Source organism: Maniola jurtina, chromosome Z (assembly GCF_905333055.1).
Source record: "Maniola jurtina chromosome Z, ilManJurt1.1, whole genome shotgun sequence".
Classification (NCBI taxonomy): Eukaryota; Metazoa; Arthropoda; class Insecta; order Lepidoptera; family Nymphalidae; genus Maniola; species Maniola jurtina.
The window spans coordinates 2532740-2555956 of record NC_060058.1 but is presented as its reverse complement, the minus strand read 5'-3'; the positions used below and the strand labels follow the sequence as shown (position 1 = coordinate 2555956).

Here is a 23217-nt window from a genome sequence, read left to right as displayed (position 1 = left end):
ACTTACCACCAGGTGAGATTTAAACACACATAAAAAAAGATTTCGGCTTCGTGGATTGGCTAGCGTGGTGGACAGCCTACCCTAAATCCTTCTAGTTCTGACAAGAGATCCATTCTCAGTAGTGGTCTCGCAATCGGTTGAAATAATGAGAAATTATTTTGGTAAGAAATATTTTCTTTTTCCAAATTGATTTTCTAGAGATTTCCAGATTTTTCCGTAGGTACACTCTGATGTGGACGAGCCTTAAATCACTTATGTAGGGTTCCCACACACACAAGATATGATATCTCTCTGCCATGTTTCTCGAGGTATTTCTTCTCTGATAGTATTTCCCTGGCTATTATTTTGAACTACATTTTAATTATCCTAAGACCTACATGCGAAATCTCAAGTTACTAGACCCAGACAATAATTTAATCAGTCACTTAATTGTAGTTTGCTAAATTTCATGATTATAGGTTAACAGGAAGGTCCTTATTGATTTATTCATTTATTATTAGAAAATGTCTTCGGCATGCTTACAGCAACGCCAAATCGTATACCGAGTCAGAAGTTATAAATAATTTACCGAATTCATATAACTAATATTAAAAGCATCTATTTGTTGGTGATGAGCAATCAGACCATTGAGTAAGGTAAGTGCTCTTTGGGTTGGCCTATTTACAGTAAAATTTGTCCTTATAAGTTTTTATCCACTTGACGGGAACCTAAATTCACGCGGGCGAAGTCGCGGGCATCGGCTAGTATATAATAAGTCTATGGTATTGACAGGAAATCATAAGATTGCGAGTTCTCTCGAGATACGGAACCCCAAAAAGGGGAAAGTTATATAATATGAGTAATAACTTATTATTAAAGTGAAAAAATAATAATATAATATCCTAATTATAATGATTTCGTCCGCTTTCGTGCGCCGGGCTCGGGCGGTCGGCGAGGGGAACAATAAAATATACTTTAATTATAAGCCAGCCGAGTCGGATCCGGGGGCGATGACCCGCGCTACATTACTACGTACTACATTAGGATACTCGGCTATCGATCATTTTTCGCGTAAGTTAACAGGGCTCTCTCCGTCACTCGCTTCATACAATCGTAGTTCCAATTTCATTTGAATATTAAGCAAACAAAGTCCATGAAATTTTGCAGACATAATCTAGAAACTAATATCTGTGCCTGTGGTGTTTTAGATTTTTCTAAAAATTTGTAGTTTTAAAATTACAGGGGCTCAAAGATTTGTATGAAAATTTTTAAGACCGCGTAACTTTGAAACCGAATATTTTAACAGAAATCTGGAAAACCACAGACATAGATATTAGTTTCTAGAATATGTCTGCAAAATTTCATCGACTTTCGTTGCTTAATATTCCAATGAAATTGGAACTACGTTTGTATGAAGCGAGTGACGGAGAGACCCCTCTTAACGGTGACGGCCCAGTTCACGACAGTTCTGATACTTGTAACAAAACGTCTACAGAGTGAGCTAGAGTGAGAGAACTCTCGGTTCGATCCTGAATCGACGATATCACAGTAATATCACACTAATATTATAAAGGCGAAAGTTTGTATGTGTGTGTGTGTGTGTGTGTGTATGTTTGTTACTCCTTCACGCAAAAACTACTGGACGGATTTGGCTGAAATTTAGAATGGAGATAGATTATACCCTGGATTAGCACATAGGCTACTTTTTATCCCGGAAAATCAAAGATTTCCCGCGGGATTTTGAAAGATGTAAATCCACGCGGACGAAGTCGCGGGCATCAGCTAGTAGTATTATAAAGGCGAAAGTTTGTGTGTATGTGTGTGTGTATGTTTGTTACTCCTTCACGCAAAAACTACTGGACGGATTGGGCTGAAATTTAGAATGGAGATAGATTATACCCTGGATTAGCACATAAGCTACTTTTTATCAAATATTTTTTTCAATTAAATTTTTAGGTACAAGTGCTTTTGAACCGTCAAAATCATCTACCACTGGTTCAGAATGCCGTTGCTACCGAGAAGAACCAGCAAGAAACTCGGCGGTTGCTCTTTTCAAATAGAGCGGTGCGGGAGGGTGACAGTTGCCACAAGTTGACGAATCACTCTCGCGTCACGTCATCACACCCCTCCTGCACCTCTCCACTACCGCAGGAACCACCTCAGTTATGCGTTATGCCTGTAATTAGACGCATTTCAAACAACATTCAGTCAAATAAAACACAATCGATACAACTTTGTCCCACTCCCCCATATAAAAACAACGCCAGGTGCATCGCTTGTTTACAACTGTTTCCGATTTGAATACTTACGAACCAAAGAGAGGGCTTTAAAGGGGAGGCGACTTGTGACAAAGCTTGTGCAACCCCACTCTGCCAAAGTACCGGACCACTGGGTCAAAAAATACAAGCCAGTTTCTTAATTTGTGTAGATGTGTGATTTTATATTTTTATTTTTTGTAATTATCTTTTTCTCATAATATATTTATAGCATTTAATTGAGTTGTATGGATCATTAGTCATGGGATTCCATTTACTTTGGTAAGTAGGTTATAAGATTCAGTACTACATAATGAAAAATCGAAACCCCTATAGAATCGTGCTTTTGTCCGTCTGTTTGTCCATATGTCAAGGCTCTTTTTCTCAGAAACGACTTTTTTATATTGATTGATTTGATGCTGAATAGCAATATTAATTTTTTACAGCAATTAGTGCTGAGTAAAATTTTATGTTCACTCAATAAAAGTTGTTTTTTTCAAAATGAGTATTCATACAAAGTGTGTTATCTACGAGTTTGATATGTGTATCATTTCGATTAATTTGTAATGTTATTTAGATTTTTGTTTTTGAGGCGACCAAATAATTTAATCAAATAAATAATTATACCTTTTATCCATCACGTCTTATCCTTCCAAGCTACAGAAAACTTGCGTGTGTCTGAATTGCACTTACTGAGTTTTTATGTATTGAGTCGTAGCATCATTATTTTGCAGATGATTAAAAATATACGACAAAAAATACGAATTAAATAACAAAGCTTGAAACCATGAAAAATCGTCAAACATACATGTGGGTGATTTGGGTAGCCCTAGTTAATGTTCTACCCCCGGACATCCGCTTAAAACTATTTTTCTGTATATTTCAGTTTGGATTTATCGACCAACGGCGCAATGTCTTCTTCTATGTATGCGTTACTTGATGTTACGAACCGTAGACTTTGCTCGCATCGATTTAAAAAATTCTTTCCCCGCAGACTGATTGTAATGAAACAAAGTCAGAGCGTTTCTCTTTAAAATGGCTCCATAAACGGGCTATAAAAATTGCATCTTGCTGTAAAACTTGCTGAGAAGTATAGCTCAGTGAAAATATCATTGACTACATGATTTCCGCGACTTTGCAGTCATGGATCTAGGTTTTTGAAAATCCAAACGGAACTTTTTAATTTTTCCGGAATAAAAAGAAGCCTGTCTAAAATAAAATATCTCTCTACCAAATTTTATCAAAATAGGTTAAACCGATGGACCGCAAAAAGATTCATATACTTTTTATAGATAGCCACTAATTCTATAATAAATACGAAAGTGTGTCTCACTTTCGTATTTATAATATTAGTATCGATAAGGATAGTGTGGATTATATTTTGGGAACACAGCTGCGTCTCCGAACCAAAAAAGTCTTTTGGCATTTTGTAAGCGGCTTGAGAATTTTACTTCTTCTGGACATTTAATTGAGAACTGAAAATAACCGCAAAATGACCACATATTCCGAGGTTAATTTTAAACGAATGGGACTCGAATATGGGGTTTAATTGAACAACTGCTGTGATAAAACTTTTGGTCTCGGTTTTGTCCGCGTTGCTTTACCACCAACCCTTTATTATAGTAATTCCTTAGACGTTTTCCTTTTCTATTATAATAAAATAGCTATGCTATGGTGCTATGGCTATGACAATATAACCTAGTGCTTTAAAATTCGGCCTCTGAATCCAGAGGTCCGAACATTCTATTCAGTGAGTCCAAAGCTGGATGTAAGGCATACACCTGTAATTTTTCGCGTTTAATATTAGCTAGGTATATTATATCACTTGCTTTAACGGTAAAACAAAACATCGCCATTAGGTTATCACCAGTTTAGGCCGATATCTCACTAAGACACCAGGGTGGCACCACCGGTCGCTCCACCGTCGTGTTTTGAGCTGCCAAACGAGAAACACTAGAGCAGACAAAATGGTTGTCAATTTCAAAATGAACGTCAATGGACATTTGAAAATGCCATTACCAACCAAAGAACGTATACCTACTACTTTTCAACCAAAAATAATCATACTATAATGAGAACAATCGCCTCACATGAACAATGTACACGTGCGAATAATATTGTCACGCACCAGCAGTGTGCGGGAGGTGCGTCCATGGTAGCGCAACTGGTGGTCGAATGAGTGAGACGGCAAATAGATCTATACATATAGGTGGCGCCACCAGCGGGTATTCCAAAATTACGCAATCAAGTGGACACCAGGTAAGGTACTCTCCGTAAGGCTCTATACATTTAGTCGGTAGCGCGATTGGTTGCGCCATGGTGTCCTAGTGAGATACTGCCCTTAGGGTTGAGACCTGATAAATGGAAGTGATCTTTATATAAACGACTAAAGAAAGAAACAAAAGAAAACCAGAAAAACGGACACATCACATCTTATAACTAAGAGTTGGATATATTATAAAGGACCCGAGTCTCTTTCATCTTTAACTAGCTGGCGTTTAAGCGGCATGCGACTTTGTGGACAAGGACGCTTGACGTCTCTCATCTTATTATGCCATCTTATATAAAAAGTACAGGCTACTTTACCGGTGATCTGGCTCAGTTGAGGCTATTAACTACTTGAGAATCATCGTCAGCTGTCTTGTTGAAGCGCCTTGCGACTTTGTCCATAAGTGGCACGTTATATAGTTTGAAGTATCAAGATCAACGTATTTTATAATATTATCTACTGTATAATTATAATGCTTGAGGTTTAATGTAGCCAATATTACTGTCAATCAGTTTATCTCTCTGCGTATTCTCCTAGGGCCTAGGCAGGCACGCATCACCTAAGGCTGCATCATCACTTACTATTTGGTGTGATTGCATTCATGCGCCTGCCGGTAAATAGTTAAAAATTTATGACGAAGCGCATAAGACTTTAAGCAATAATGCTTTGACGGCGAAGAAAAACATCACCACTGGGCTCTCACCTTTAGTTTAGAGTTGAGTCCTGTAAAATGGAGGCAAGTCTTTATATAAACGTCTAAAAGACTCGAGACTCTTTCATCACTAGCTGGCTGGCGTTTAAGCGGCATGCGACTTTGTGGACAAGGACGCTTGACGTCTCTCATCTTATTATGGCATCTTATATAAAAAGTACAGGCTACTTTACCGGTGATCTGGCTCAGTTGAGGCTATTTATCACTTGAGGATCATCGTCAGCTGTCTTGTTGAAGCGCCTTGCGACTTTGTCCATAAGTGGCACGTTACATCGTTCGAAGTATCAGCGTACTTTATATGTATAATATTAATGCCTTTTTTGCGCAACGGATCAGCCTGGCTGTCCAACGCGGAAATGCAGCCAGTATTCTTGGCACCATTCCACGCGGGCATGATTTGTATAGTAATTAGATAAGGCTAGCTTTAAGTTTTATTGTAATATTTTCAATAAAGTTAAAAAAAAAAAAAAAATGCCTTTTATATTTTTTTTATTGTATAGAAAATGTTAAGTTTTGTATTCCGGACCAGTGCAGATTAGCAGGTAGAGAAAATATACATTAAAATAAACGTAAAAAAAATACCTGCGATCACAACCACTGAATTGATCTACCTACGGAATCAATTCAGTGGTTATTGATTGCGGATATGGAATATGGCCTTTAGGGTCATTCTCGTCTTTTTTAGGGCTCCGTACCGTGCGACGTAGGGTGCCGACGGAACCCTATTTTGGTCTCCGCTGTCAACTCGCTCGTTCGTTTGTCTGTCGGCGGGCTGTATCTCATGAACTGTAATAGGTAGGAAGTTGAAATTTTTACAAAGTGTATATTTCTATTGCCGCTATAAAGCAAATAATAAAGTTTCAAAATAGCCAATATATCAAATTAAAATAAATGTTGTTTATTTATTTCTCTCTTGTATGACCGTACCATTTGTGACCGAGTTCAACTAACACTTGACAGGTTTTTTAAAAGGGTAGTGCAACATTGTGTACCTGCCCCTTATTATAAGAAGCGTCACAGAATTACATAACAATTGGAATTATAACTCTACGTACGCCTACGTGCGTAGTAAAAAGCTAAAGGTCACACAATTACTATGAAAACAAACGAGGAGTATAATAATTACCTACTTTTTTGTCCCCGGGATGCATAGTGCTCCTTATTTTTATTTCCGGTGTGACAAGATGCAATGTGTGTCTTGTTACTCATCATACAAAGTTGCAGGACGCCTACAAACTATACGACAAGTTTGTCTTAGTGGACTTCGAGAAGTTTATTTCAAGAGTCATCTATACTATAATAAATAAAATTGGAGTGTCTGTCTGTAATTTCGAAATAACGACCTCATATTAGGCTCATATGGTTATTTGAACGATACCAATACTGAATCACACGTTTTTAAAATTTTTGTCCGTCTGTCTGTTTGTCTGTCTGTTTGAAAAGGCTAATCTTCGGAAAGGCTGAACCGATTTTGACGGGATTTTCACAGACAAGTAGAGGATTGCTGCTGCTACTGGTACAGAAAAACCTAATAAATCTTATGGCCTGACCTTTTCCGCTGGTAAACATACAGATACGCCTTCCGGACTAAGCGGGTATGTGGGACCCACTGGCAAACCGCATTTTACAGACCCACTAAAACCCAGCAGTACCGTCCGCAGGTATGAGGCGTCTCAGGATCCCGGGTATGCGACTGAGGCCTCTCGACGTTGAACCGAGGTTTTCAGCAAATTCCTAATGCGGGAGAAAGTGGGGATATTGTCTTCTTTTTCTCCCCTGTCTTCTTCTGCGGAGCGAGTTTAGCGAGTGGGCGTCAATATCTAGTTTAATCGCTCTCGCTCCCTTTTGAGCTGACCTGGAATTCAAACCCGGGACCTAAAAAGCTAGCAACTAGACCAACGTGGCAGTTAAAATGCCTTATTATGGCATATCAACCGTTCGCCACTTGTGTCGAGTTTCGTATTTAATTGCAACATTTTATTCCCGGCTGCTTTTTTCAATTGTTATAATTATAGCTTTCACAGCAACGTTGCCGTGCGAATGGAGATCTAAAGTCTGTTTTATATTACCAGCGATAGTATAACTATGTTTAACTTGAATTTATTATGATTATCTACTCTATCTATCATAAATACCACATTATAAGGAAGGGAAAACATTTTCATTTATTTATTTATAATTCTTTATTGCACACACAAACATATACATATACAGAACACACAGTTGAAGCTATACAAGGGATGCAAAGGCAGCTTTATAGCTAAAGCAAACTCTTACAAGCAACCTTTGTCAATCAAACAAAATTCTGAAATGAAAAATTTGTAGTTTAAAATTTTTAAATATTAAAAGGCTATACTAATTTATCTCAATAATCATATTAAATAAAATAAATACTTAATCATATTAAATTGAATGAAATAGGATATTTTACCATTTAGGTAACTAGCGTTTAGGGTGGTTGCATACAAGTGCAAATAAACACTTCATTAAAAACATTCGCTCTCGCTTTGCTTTCAACTATGCTACCGCCCTAAACTTATTTGTTTGTCTGACCTTGCTACATTGTCTCTCACCGCATCGGTACAAAAATATATCGGTATAGCCGGCTTAAGAGGGGTCTCTCCGTCACTCGTTTCATACAAACGTAGTTTCAATTTCATTTGAATATTGAGCAACCAAAGTCCATGAAATTTTGCAGACATATTCTAGAAACTAATATCTATGTCTGTGGTTTTCCAGATTTCTGTTAAAATTAAAATTCTTAGTTACGCGGTCTTAATAAACATACAAATCTTTGAGCCCCTGTAATTTTAAAACTACATATTTTTAGAAAAATCTAAAACATCACAGACACAGATATTAGTTTCTAGAATATGTCTGCAAAATTTCATGGACTTTGGTTGCTTAATATTCAAATGAAATTGGAACTACGATTGTATGAAGCGAGTGACGGAGAGAGCTCTGTTAACATAAGTCCGCGACTACACATTGTAGGACTCGACTCCGCCGTTCGGGCTACTGATTAATATATTTACTTATGCTAAAATAAATCGGTTAATTATGAATATTGAGATATCTAAAACGTTATTTTTGTTTTTAGAAAAACTTATAAACACGTATAAATTATTATTATTAAATTACAGTGAATTGAGTAACCTTAAATAAATCAGTCAAGCACGAGTCGGACTCGCACATAAAGGTTCCGTACCATAATAACATTCTTATTTTATTAGATGCTTTTTTAGGGTTAGTAGAATAAGTAAGTCCATCTCCGTGATGTAAGTTTTTTCTATACCAAAAGTCAAATCGCTCTGAATTGATGGGCCAAAGCCGTGAAATGTTAGCAGACAGACTTTCGTATTTTTAATAATAATATTAATTAATAATTATTATTAGTAGGTGCACACACACGCTTTCGCATTTTATATATTAATATGGATTATAAATTAAGTTAACATTGTATTTATTTATGCGCACACTAATAGGTACAATACAAACACATACCATTTATAAAATACATACAAACTACCATATTTAATACGTTACAATATAACAAACATTATTGATATTATTAATATTAATAAAATATAATAATAAATGAATAAGCAATTCATTCGTGGCATACTTACCTAGGTAAGTAATGGGGAGGTATAATGTAATATTATGGAAATTTACTAAGACATTACACTGGTTTTAATATTCCTCTCTCCGTCACTCGCTTCATACAAACGTAGTTCCAATTTCATTTGAATATAAAGCAACCAAAGTCCATGAAATTTTGCAGACATATTCTAGAAACTAATATCTATGTCTGTGGTTTTCCAGATTTCTGTTAAAATATTCAATTTCAAAGTTACGCGGTCTTAAAAATTTACATTCAAATCTTTGAGCCCCCGTAATTTCAAAACTACATATTTTTAGAAAAATCTAAAACACCACAGACACAGATATTAGTTTCTAGAATATGTCTGTAAAATTTCATGGACTTTGGTTGCTTAATATTCAAATGAAATTGGAACTACGATGGTATGAAGCGAGTGACGGAGAGAGCCCTGTTAATATACCTAGTTATTTTTTAATACTATCTATATTTTTTTATAGGTTAATATTATAAATAGGAAAGATTTCAATGTTTGTAATGGATAAACTCAGAAACCACAACTGCATTTAAAAATTCTTTCACCTATAGAAAATTGCATTATCAGCAAGTAACACAGAATAACAGAGAAAATTGTAGTACTCAATGTGAATTCTGTCGGAAAAAGTTGTTACATCTGAGAGCCTACCTAAGAACCTACCTAAGAACGATTGAGTTGTAACTAGGTACCTATATAAACACTGTCATACTAAAAAGGTTCTTTTCCACATACATATAAAAGTCAGAACCACTATCAAAAACGCCGCCGACTAAACGCCCGTTTATAATGTAACTGCTGCCCTATAGAGAATGCTGTAAACGGAAAAATACCTACATATTATAGGCAATATTTTATTACAGTTAATTGCATACTATGCTTATATTTTTTACTATAATAAAACCCAATTACGCCTCATAACCCAATAAATTTTCATATCTGTTTACCATTTATTGCAATTTCTGTAGGTGTGTTTAAGGATTAATATAAAGTGCATTTTAGGGTCCCACAACCCGAAGGGTGCCAATAGGACCCTTATGACTAAGCCTCCGCTGTCCGTCCGTCTGTCTATCAGCGGGAACCTCATAGGTAGAGCGTCGTCAATGTATTTCTATTGCCGCTTTATCAACAAGTAATAAAAAATCAATCAAGTGCGAGTCAGGCCTCACTCTTTTAGGGTCCGTACATAATTATCATATTTTGGATGTATGAAATAATATATAATTATATACCTATAATATATGAATAAATTACCTAAAATTCAAACAAGTACACACTTATAACACATAATCATTAAAAAAAGTACCCCATATAAGTAATATTATGTAAAAAAGAGGTATTAGAACTTCATAGAATCAACTCTACAATAATATAGTTATAACAATTAAAGAAAATCAGAGTTGAATGCTAACTTGCTTACCCATGCCATTAAATAATTTTATTATTTAGTAAGCTTTGTATTCTATGAAAATAAATTAATTGATTAACATAAGTTTTTAAATAATTATTGTAATGAATATACCTCGCGTACCTGCTATTATAAAGTAAAATCGAGTATGGTACATTCCATATTCAAAAACAAGAACCTACCAAGTATTATGTTGATTTTATTAATTATAGTGTCGTCACGCATCGCCGGGCGCTAAGTCTATATAAGTCCCTCGAAAAAAATTAATATTGAAAACTTTACAATAAATAATATTCGTTTGCCAACATCGCGGACATTTACATTATGCGGGATAATCTCATTAATATTTATGACGAAATAAAAATAAATTATCCTCGAGTACCGTCGTCGGCGAGTGACCCGCACCTGACCCGCTGGTTTTACGTCTTTATTTACTACACAATAAGAACCATAATAGCTTGCATTGCCGCCCTCTTGAGCGTCGTCTAAGTCGATCTGCGTACATGCATGCATTTTTTCGTTACGTATCCACAGCACAGAGAACAAACCCCTTTTCGTTTTACTGTTGTGAGAATAATAGGCAATGTACCTACAGGTGTTCTTTGTATTAATATGAGTAGAAGAACCAGCATAATTAACTTACGAGATTTTATTTAACCTATCCGATCCACGGCAAGGTAACAATTATTTATGAAAAATAGACTTAGGTGACATCAATACCGAAATAAACTCGTCTGAATAGCCGAGTTGCCACTTTGCAAATATTGGGGCGGCCGATTTTAGCAACTCATTAGTTATAAAAAGAATTCGAAAGAACATAATATCAATCGCCCTTCGTTTTTGAGTGTCTCCTGTATTTTTATTCTAAGTAATATTATGATAAGCAAGATGTTTAAATAAAATAAATAAATGAATAATAGTTCTTGCATCCATGAAACGTAAGTATGAACTGAACTGTAACGCTATGCAAATATTCCTGTTTTTATAATAACACGCACTATTTCTAATAAATCATCCTAATAGTGTACGCTTGCAAATAACCTCTACCCACACGTATCATTAACTCAAAATTTAAAAAACCCCCGACACAAAAACCTCTATAAGAAAACTAGAAAAGAGCTGATAACTTTCAAACGGCTGAACCGATTTTCTTCAATTATAGCTAAGATCTCTCGATCAAGATATAACTCTCGATCAAGCCACCTTTCAAACAAACAAAACTAAATTAAAATCGATTCATTAGTTTAGGATCTACGATCTACGATGCCACAGACAGATACACAGATACACACGCCAAACTTATAACACCCGTCTTTTTGGGTCGGGGGTTAAAAACAATGACGAGTAAAAATGTGTATTGTGACAATTCCTCAAAGTGGTCGTGTAGATCCGCCGACTCGTCACGAAATTATCAAATTTCCGTTGCTCCCGTTATCATTAGGAATTGTCCCAGTTAAGCGCATAAAAACAACAAACGTCGCAAGGCTGCCTTTGACGTATTAATACCTCGGTGAATACATAATACCGCGCCGGCCCACCGGTGCCTACAAGGCTACGAAATATTATAGCATCGAAATGACTAAGTAATGTAATAGAATAATAAATGATAACATCCGCGTTAAGAGAACTTACGGGGCATCATTTTATATTTAAGCGACAACAATGGACCCGGCTTGTGTAGAGGCAAGTATTATTTTACTGTACAGTCGTGTAAAAAAGTTTGGGAACGAAGTCTGCTCACGTAACGTGACGTCACTGACATGGACATTGAGCGTGTTGCAAGTGCGAACGCCACCAAGACGACGCGCGCTTATGGCACGTATATACATTGGATCGGTGGCCGAATTCGGCGACCAATCTTTGACGTACGGTCGGCCTCGGAATTCCAGCAGCAATTCCGCGCAGCTATTGCATGAAAAACCTGTCAATCTTTTTTCCATAAACATGCCACACACACCTAACGCCGTGCATAACCGTGCCACGCGAATATGATCATTAAGGTGCTAAACGACTTACGGTCTTTGACTGTACATGAATCGTTGAACATCGGACGTCGTTTAGTAGTTCGTGTACGAATTTGGCTACCGACCCGATGTAAATATGCTCCTAGAGTTGCCATTCCCATAAATCGTATTCCTGCCTTCTTTCAGCTGCTAAATGTTTTTAAATGTCCTGCATATAACGACACACAGTAACACGAATACACTCCGCTGGGCATGGTTATGAAGATTTTCGTCACTGTCTCATAAAAATTGACGATGTAAGTAAATTAACTACATAGTTCTGAATAATGTAAAGAATAAAATATAAAAAAAATCCCATACGTGGTTCAAGTGTGTACATATTCCTAGGAACGTTGCAATTCCTACGTTGCGTACGTGATACTCGTAACTGATACCAGTCTGTCTTCACCTTTAACATGCTCAATTTTCCAAAGCATTTTATTCCGTTAATATAATAAAACGCCGCGCCTCCATTAGGACTTTTTTACACGATGGTTCTTTACGACAGATTCGTTCCGACGTTGGACAATTAATATTAATTAAGATTTAAATTGGTCTAATTACATAGAGCCCGGCCCATCTTCCAACAGACGATCCTACGGACAAAGGAATACTTATTGTTTTAACATATTTTTAAAGACGCGAAAGTCAAAATTACAATGAATCGCTTAGTTTACTAAATCTAGAAGTCTCTACTAGAAGTATAGGCACTACAAGCTTGTTTTTTATTTTTAATGTACAAAAATTGTTGTTCAAAAGTACTAATTATAAATTAAGTTAAATCGGAAATTTATTGTACACAATCACACATAATATACTAAATTTTAAATTTAATTAATATAAAAATCGGAAATCACAATTAGGTATAGGCACCCGAGTCAATCAGAAAAAAATAAAAATAATTGAATTTGAATAAATGTCTTTGACTTTGACTAAAATATATACAGTCATTATTATAAGTTCCCTAAAAACTACGTTTCTATGCAATTACTTACCTAATAAGAAGTAACTGCCTAAAGTCACGGCGCGTATCACATTACCTGTTATTATAAACGCTAGCTTGTTTTAATTTTTAATGGCCCTATTTTAAACTAAAAACAGAGTAATAAAGTTTTGTATACCTATTTAAATATGACGACTAATTAGGCACAGAAATCGTGATTTATGCTTCCATTATAACGCTTTTTTGATACATTTCAAGAAGTTGTGAGTATTTGGTGGGACCGGCTCTTTTTATATGGCGCTGGGACATTGTCGGAATATGGAAGTCGCAACCCGCAGATAATAAATGGAATCGATTTGTAACCATACAAATATGTCAACACTAAAAAAAGGAATGAATTGAAATTAACACGTTATCAGTCTACCATCAATAAACTGTTAATTTGACAACAGGTCATCCCGAACGCGGACGAAAGCCTATTTACATAGATATACGTAATAATTTATATGTAAGACGTAGGTAGGTAGGTACCTACCTAATTTTATAAAAAAAAATGCTCAAAAATATTGACAATAATTTGAATAATTACTTAAATAAAATAAAAAAATATGATATTAATAGTTTAAAAAAATAAAATAATAAAACAAAAAAAAAATAACAAAAGAGAAAAAAAAAAACTTAAAAAGTACGTCCAGCAGTTTATGAATAGACAGTCAATTTTAGAAACATGAAGCAACAATTCAGTGTGATAAGTAGCTAACGATTTTTTTTGTATCTTTTCAGGTAAGTAAAAACAGTCATACTCTCGTCTAAGCCAACGCAGCCATCTGGTAAGCTAATTTAGTGCCAAGTAGTATGTATATCTATGAGACTATCATTTTTATTAAACAAAACTTGGACTTGTATAAAAATCTCAAAAGTAAAAGACATGCGTATAAACTACAGCACCCCTCTTGTAGAACTGCTCATTTTTCTAAAAGTTTTTTCTCCACTGGGCCACTTTTGTATAATCACTTGCCCAGCTATATAATTGAGACCCGTGAACTTCCTTTATTTAAGAGAAAATTGAAAAAACTATTATTAGAAAAGACATATTACTCAATTAATGATTACCTCTCAGAAAAGTTATAACTATATTTTAATTTTGGACATTTTGCTATTATTATTTAAATGTTTTTTGTGTGACCTAAATGTATCTTAATTTTTTTAATTTTGTAAATTGTTTTTATTTAATGTAAATTTATGTAATTTAATTTAATGTAACATATTGCATGCTTACAAGCAGAATTTGGCTGTACCTTTTTGTCTTTGTAACATCTCCACTGTTTACCCAAATTCGCAATAAAGAAATTTGATTTGATTTGATTTGAAGGAAATAGGTATTATTAGATAGATTTTTAGAAGTTTTAATTTAATTTATCTTTATAACAGCAAATTAAGGACAAGTTAACGTTTTACATATTCGTTCCGAGTGCAGGTATAAACAATATTAGGTGGTTAAGTATTATCGCGCCGTTGTCGAGGCAAACTCTCCAAGTTGTATATTTTCCGTATAAAATATCAGACATAGGTAAAGCTTTTAGCGGCAAAGCTCTCCGGTCTGTCTGAATAAATACACTAAGTACTATATGTTACGCCTTTCAGATTGTTACGCGACTTAAACCCTAACAGCTTCTTTTAGTTTACTGCACTAGCTTTTTTGTGTCCGCAGCCGCAATTACCCCTTTCATTTTCTTCGTGTGGCAACGCTTTTATATTATCCACACCGTCTACGATACTTTTTATATTCACGCGTATCGCCGTGACTTTTAATAGCGCCGACTCCCTTTCATCGGGCGACAATGTACCTTCTGTCGCCGCGAGCTTAAAAATTACACGCTCACCTAGTGGTGTGAATTGTCTCTTAATTTGTGGTTTCACTATATCCCGACGCCAGCCTCGCGTTAGTGCATCATTGAGGGCGGCAAAGCTTTGCGTTGCTGAGTTTCGCTTCGGATAATAGCTCTAAAAAATGTTTGCGAGTCGCGTGCCGCGCCGCACCGTTTGTTGTCGAGATAATTTGTATGATGTCGTTATAGCGCCGGCAATAATGTGTTACGCCAGTATCTCTATCAAAAGGATCGCAAGGAGGGTTTAATTTTATTTCAGCTCGCACACGAATCGTAAAGTTTAATTTATTTTGATGTAACGCGACGCACGCGTAAACAGTAGTTCTAGTGCAGTGCCTCAGGCGAGATCATTTTGAATGCGTTTTACCGTACGCGTGGATCCGTCAAAGAAATTTATTTTGCTACAAAGTAACTAGTTACTTCCATTGAGTTATACTTGTCTAGAATCTAGAGTACAGTAATCCAGAGCTCATTATATTTCAGGTTTCTAAAAAGTATCTAATGATTAGGTAGGTATAAAGAAAAGAGGTTTGGAGCACAAAAAAGCCATGTAAACTTATTACTTGATTTACTACTTATTACTTAGTTATTGAAACAAACGCAGTTCAACTAAAGAGGACACCCAGGTCTTATAAGTCATTATTACAGTTTAAAGTGCTGAAGAATGCAACGCCAAAAAATTTAAAAAGAAGCATCCTGAAAACCACTTGACGAAAGAGGCACACTTTCAGATGCCCTCTTGAAGATTTAAGTAAAATTGTCACCGAATTATCCATTTGAATTTACTCGCAGGACCCGTAGCTTTAGTTAGGTTTACGTAATAAGTAACTAATTATATCAATAATTAAGTACGTAAACTTAATGAATAACAAGTTTAAATTAAAAATTTATAACACCCCCGACAAGTGAAGGTTACAGTAACTAGAAAAGAGCTGATAACTTTCAAACGGCTTAACCGTATTTCTTGGATTATAGCTAAGAACGCCCTCGATCAAGCCACCCTTCAAACAAAAAAAAAAACTAAATTTAAATCGGTTCATTAGTTTAGGAGCTACGATGCCACAGACAGATACACAGATACACACGTCAAACTTATAACACCCCTCTTTTTGGATCGGGGGTTAATAACATTCAACAACTAACAATCGAAAAGTGTACAGAGGTGCCCATTTTGAATAAAACACCAATTGCGTACGTAAAAAACAAAATTAGAAATCCAAGAGTGAAGCTCGCCCGACTTCATACCTAGGTACATTACATGTGTAGCTAAATAAAAGTTATTTTTTACTTTTTAGTGTTTGTGGTTTTTGAAGTCGGTTTTATTTTTCTTTTGAAAATTTTTTATTTCACAATTTTGAGTGGCCCCACTGTACGATAATATGCTATGCCCAGTTAAAACCCTACTGTTTACTAAGCTATTGCACTGATCGCGAGCAATTTGCTCCTATCTATTGAGGAGTTCTGTTCTCCATCTCCGAAGATATTCATCAGATCTTCACCAAATTTATATGGGACCACCTGCACAGTATACCCTTTCAAACAAAAAAAAAAATTTCCAAATCGGTCCAGGGGTCTTTGAGTAATCGGGGAACATACATAAAAAATATAAAAAAAAAATAAAAAAAAAAAAAAAAAAGATTCCGACGAATTGAGAACCTCCTCCTTTTTTGGAAGTCGGTTAAAAAAGGAAAACTGACTTACTGACACAATATTACGAGCCTATACTTAGCTGAAATCGTTGGTCTAGAAACTTGAGTTGGTACGTGGTTGGTTTCTTGATAACGTCAGTTATTCTATCTACATTCAAATCATTACTTTTTAACCCCCGACCCAAAAAGAGGGGTGTTATAAGTTTGACGTGTGTATCTGTGTATCTGTGTATCTGTGTATCTGTGTATCTGTCTGTGGCATCGTAGCGCCTAAACGAATGAACCGATTTTAATTTAGTTTTTTTTGTTGGAAAGGTGGCTTGATCGAGAGTGTTCTTAGCTATAATCTAAAAAAATTGGTTCAGCCGTTTAAGAGTTATCAGCTCTTTTCTAGTTTTCTTGTAGAAAAGAAGGTTAGATAACCGTTAGTTTCATAATATTATGTCAATAGACAAATGTCAAGCTGTCAAGATGGACGTTGCCTAAATACATAATTATTTATTTTGAAAATGATGTTTTGGAAAACTCAAATACTTTGGATCGTCGGGGGTGTTATAAATTTTTAATTTACACTTGTTTATTACAATAAAAAAAATTAAGGTCGAATACAGCAAAAGTTTATTGTTTAAATGTGCGATCAGATATCAATTTTTTTTACTTTAATTTATGACACTGTTAATAACGTTTCCATTGTTTTTAAATATAATTAGATAAATGTACCAACCACACATTTCTAATAACCCAACCAAAAGATAGACCAATTTCTACATAATCAACACACTAACTTTGTAATTATATTGTAATAATATGAACTTTCAGTCTAAATAAAGTATTATTTAATTATTAAAAAAATATATAAACAAGAAAAAGAATAAAGCCTCAATAGCTCAACAGGTTGAGGAGCCGACTGAATTCTAAAAAGGTCGGCGGTTCAAACCCCACCCTTCTATATCGATGCGTAGGAAACACGATCAAGAAATTAGCAAAGGAACGAATAGGTATTCATATAGACACACCAAGTTCTATTGAAATTAAAAAAGAAAACTACATTTTCTTCGTCATTAAAGGTAATAAACAGAAAAAGCTTTGGCCTTAGTATACAAAAAGTGGCTCCCAGCTCTCACACTATTAAAAACTCGCACTCCCCAGGTCACAAATCAGCATTTCTTATAGGCAAAGAGTCACAATAATTAAGTAGCAGGTTCTCAAACGCCATCGCGCGCGGAACGGAGATGGCGGTTCGGTATAGTGCGTTAATTATCACATTTCAGTGTTAAATCTCATTTTAATTCGACGTATGAGGCTCTCGGGGCGCGGCCTGTGAAAGGGCCCTCTCATTAAATTAGTCCGGCGGTTGGAGAACTATGTATATACTTAGCTCACGCACTGATTCACGTAAGTGTGAAACTCGCGCTCTCAGCCCTTCTGTGAATTAGTGAAACACAGCCTGAATACCTTCTATGGGGCAATATGAGTAGATTTTTTTATTCAGCTAATTTTACTTGTACGAGCGCCGCCGAGGTTTTGAGGTTACAAAACGGTATACGGTTTGGATTATAAAAAACTACCCCTAATAGGCATACTTTTCATGTAAGATTTTTTTACTCTACCTAAGTGTTAAATTAGTTTGCTGCTCGTGGCTTTGTGTGCGTGCTGTTTTGTTTGACGTATGTATATCGAAATCTTTCTTATCTAACGTGATGTTCTTTGAAGCATAATATGTATGGGCTTGAACTGCTCCGCTGAAATTAGTAATCAATCTATCCGTAATCTGGCGATAAATTACTTACAGTAGCCGGCAGGAAATCTTGTACATCGACCTTTAGAAAGGGATTTCGGCTTCGTAGACCGTTGTCTCTGTCACTCATATCCATGTGATGTTTTGTCGATCTCAACGACCGCGACAGATCAAACAACACTCTACAAAATCGCTAAAATAAGTAGCTATTCGATAGTTATGTGCGTTTTAAGCAATCAAATGTCACTTGCTTAACAGTGCCTTGAATATAATAGCGTGAGGGACAACCCAACAAACACAGTTTCGCATTTATGCGAGTGGCGAGAGATTTTTAAATTGAAATAATATTTTATTTCCATAATCTTATGATTCTAATGTTAAAACTACCCTCTGCCACCGAGGAGCGTATAGATTGCTTGTTTTATCCCGCTTGGAATAATTATAATGGGTGCGAATGAACAATAGGGGAAGATTTAATGTGAAATATAACCGGTGGGGTCGCGATCGTAAAGTGCGTGCGCAGAGGACTGCGCTGCTCTGCGCAGTTTGTGAGCTATGCCAGCTGCATGGAGGACTCCAAAGAGGGTCGCGGGAAAATCGATGCCCTGACCGAAAAATATGGCATTTATAATTAGGTTTTGTGACGCTTACGGGCGATATGATTAGGGATTTCTGGGAGAAGAACAATATTTCAAATCCATACCAATACTACAAATGTGAAAGGTGCCTGTCTGTTAGGCTATATGTAGGTATTGCTTTTCACGGCCCATCCGATTTTGATGAAATTTGGTACAGAGATAGATTTTCATCAAAGATTTCCCACGGGATTCTTGAAAAAAATATTTCCACGTGGACGAAATCGCGGGCATATTGGCACATACCTTCTTAGTTTGCATAAAGAGATAAAATCTTAAGAGTGTATTTTAACTAAGTTCAGGTAAGATTGCAGTCAAGGTATATCTTGTATCTGAATAATAATAATAAAAAATAATAAAAAAATATTTCATTTTTGATTTATTCCAAACAACGAAGTAAATTAGCATGTTTCTTAACAGGGGACAGTCAGTCTGGCTCGCGGATGTAACGGAATAAATAGGGAACACGGAGAGTATGTAACGTGCCAAATGTCTGAGTAGTCAGAACTATGGCACTGGGTTACATGACGAAATATTGGAGACCATATAATATTTTTACATTATTTCTTTTGATTTTTTCCAAACAGCGAAATAAATTAGCATATCTTTTAAACAGGGGGAACTCTGGTAAAAACATAGAGAGATGATTTATTATTTCAGTTAATAATGATATTCCCAAAATCACTGCAATATCAAAATCTTGATCAATTGATATTGACCTATGATCTAGAAGATGATTTGATATGTAAGAAGTAGGTAACAAAACAGACAGTGCGATGGACAAACTCATTAAAATATTTATGTGAACAGTGTGGTAACTGGGCATCAAGAATTGAAAATAGAATCGCGACAGAGCTAGTGCTAATGCACATTTGAAAAATTCATCCAAGCGTGGTCAGCGACGTTTAAAGTTCAGGGAACTTTAACAAAACGTCGAGGCTTCGACGTCACTGGCAGGCGTCAAATGTATCCCCGACCCAAAAAGAGGGGTGTTATAAATTTGACGTGTGTATCTGTCTGTGACATCGTAGCTCCTAAACTAATGAACCGATTTTAATTTAGTTTTTTTGTTTGAAAGGTGGCTTGATCGATTGATTCTTAGCTATAATCCAAGAAAATCGGTTCTGCCGTTTGAGTTATCAGCTCTTTTCCAGTTACTGTAACCTTCACTTGTCGGGGTGTTATAAATTTTTTTTTTACACTTGTTACATCACCATTGCGTAATATTTGACATATGTATCGTCGTTTCAGGATCAAACCGAGATTCCCCTCACTCTAGTGTGGTTTTTGATCGGGCACCGGCACTAGGCACTTTATTTATTTACAAGAATAGGACGGGGAATGAATTTTGAGTCATATGTAATGCACACACAGTATAAAGAAACAGAAACATACAGAAGAAGCAAAGATTTAACATTAAACACTGGGTATAATACTGAATATAAAAATCCCACCAAAAACATTTCATGTAAAAAGGTAGGCCAAGACTCACAAGTTCATAATGTTTTCACTGTTAAAAAGTTATGAGATCTCTAATAGAGCCAAGCCCCTAGCTGAGCTTAGATTTGTGCTGGCCATGGGACCTATCCGAAGTCCAAAGTAATATAGCTCTTAAATGTTCTTGACTGTATCACATTTATAACAATAAATAACAAATCACTCTACTTACAAGCTCTGATTCTACAAACCCTACATCTTGGTAAAAAAAGGACGGCTTGGCCGTTTAATGTTCGTAAAACTATTACATGACATAACATATTTTAAGGCCACTAGGAATAGTTTGTTCGACAATTACTAATTTGTATTGTACTTCGTGATGGTCGCAGAAGCTATTCCGGGCTTAAATGTCATTTCAGACGAACTGTAAACGGCCAAGCCGTACTTTTTTTACCAAGATATAGGGTTTGTAGAATCAGAGCTTGTAAGTAGAGTGATTTGTTATTTATTGTTATAAATGTGATACAGTCAAGAACATTTAAGAGCTATATTACTTTGGACTTCGGATAGGTCCCATGGCCAGCACAAATCTAAGCTCAGCTAGGGGCTTGGCTCTATTAGAGATCTCATAACTTTTTAACAGTGAAAACATTATGAACTTGTGAGTCTTGGCCTACCTTTTTACATGAAATGTTTTTGGTGGGATTTCATTTCTTTTTGGCAGGTGCCCTAGATTTTTTTGGATCTATTTTTTGTAGGTACATCATTTTCATGGCCCACTCTCTATCGTTACTTCTTTTTTTAAAAGCTTTTATTCAACTTGCAATGTACTCGTATGTAAATATGTTTGTTCTGGTGGAATCTTGCAACTCAATTTTGAAGCAGATATACCAAATTTCAGTCTTTTAGGACTTCAGGAAACACAGATATTTGGTACGTTTGATAAATCTGCCACGGATATCTTATCCTGAAAACTTTAGAATTCGAGCAACAGATTTTACAGATATGCATCTCATATACGAGAGGATGAAGGGGGACCCGATTTCTTAATTTATCTGTTGTTCATAATTCTTGAAATTCCTACTTAATGCCAAATTTCAGTCTTCTAGGACTTCAGAAAGTACCCTAGAATTTGTTACTAGAGGTTTTGAATGTCGATAAATCTGAAACTATAAAAGCTAGACAATTGATACTCAGTGCGTTTAATAAATCTGCCAAGGACATCTTATCCTGAAAATATCAGCATTCTAGCGACAGAATTTACAGATTTGCTTTTCTCATAAGAGGCGTAGAGGGGGGGCAATTCCAATTTCTCAATTTTCCTGTAGTTTGTATGCAATTTCTAGTCTACATACCAAATTTCAGTCTTCTAGGACTTCGGGAAGTACCCTAGAATTACAGACTAGAAGTTTTGACTGTCAATAAATCTGAAACTATAAAAGCTAGACAATTGATACTCAATGCGTTTAATAAATCTGCCAAGGACATCTTATCCTGAAAATATCAGCATTCTAGCGATAGAATTTACAGATTCGCTTTTCTCATAAGAGGCGTAGAGGGGGGGCAATTCCAATTTCTCAATTTTTCTGTAGGTTGTATGCAATTTCTAGTCTACATACCAAATTTCAGTCTTCTAAGACTTTGGAAAGTACCCTAGAATTACAGACTAGAAGTTTTGACTGTCAATAAATCTGAAACTATAAAAGCTAGACAATCGATACTCAATGCATTTAATAAATCTGCCAAGGATATCTTATCCTGAAAATATCAGCATTCTAGCGACAGAATTTACAGATTTGCTTTTCTCATAAGAGGCGTAGAGGGGGGGCAATTCCAATTTCTCAATTTTCCTGTAGTTTGTATGCAATTTCTAGTCTACATACCAAATTTCAGTCTTCTAGGACTTCGGGAAGTACCCTAGAATTACAGACTAGAAGTTTTGACTGTCAATAAATCTGAAACTATAAAAGCTAGACAATCGATACTCAATGCGTTTAATAAATCTGCCAAGGACATCTTATCCTGAAAATATCAGCATTCTAGCGACAGAATTTACAGATTTGCTTTTCTCATAAGAGGCGTAGAGGGGGGGCAATTCCAATTTCTCAATTTTCCTGTAGTTTGTATGCAATTTCTAGTCTACATACCAAATTTCAGTCTTCTAGGACTTCGAGAAGTACCCTAGAATTACAGACTAGAAGTTTTGACTGTCAATAAATCTGAAACTATAAAAGCTAGACAATCGATACTCAATGCGTTTAATAAATCTGCCAAGGACATCTTATCCTGAAAATATCAGCATTCTAGCGACAGAATTTACAGATTTGCTTTTCTCATAAGAGGCGTAGAGGGGGGGCAATTCCAATTTCTCAATTTTTCTGTAGTTTGTATGCAATTTCTAGTCTACATACCAAATTTCAGTCTTCTAGGACTTCGGGAAGTACCCTAGAATTACAGACTAGTAGTTTTGACTGTCAATAAATCTGAAACTATAAAAGCTAGACAATTGATACTCAATGCGTTTAATCAATCTGCCAAGGACATCTTATCCTGAAAATATCAGCATTCTAGCGACAGAATTTACAGATTCGCTTTTCTCATAAGAGGCGTAGAGGGGGGGCAATTCCAATTTCTCAATTTTGCTGTAGTTTGTATGCATATTCTA

The 23217-nt window shown here is 35.8% G+C and overlaps 1 protein-coding gene and 1 long non-coding RNA gene across 2 annotated transcripts in view; both read left to right on the top strand.

Annotated features, from left to right (window-relative positions):
* Positions 1-23217, top strand: part of LOC123880351 (protein bric-a-brac 1-like) — a 398185-nt gene that overhangs the window by 119553 nt on the left and 255415 nt on the right. The window lies entirely within an intron of this gene.
* LOC123880393 lies at positions 1084-18676 on the top strand. The gene is made up of 3 exons (XR_006799234.1): positions 1084-1095; positions 17153-17155; positions 18535-18676. It is a non-coding gene; the product is annotated as an uncharacterized LOC123880393 (long non-coding RNA).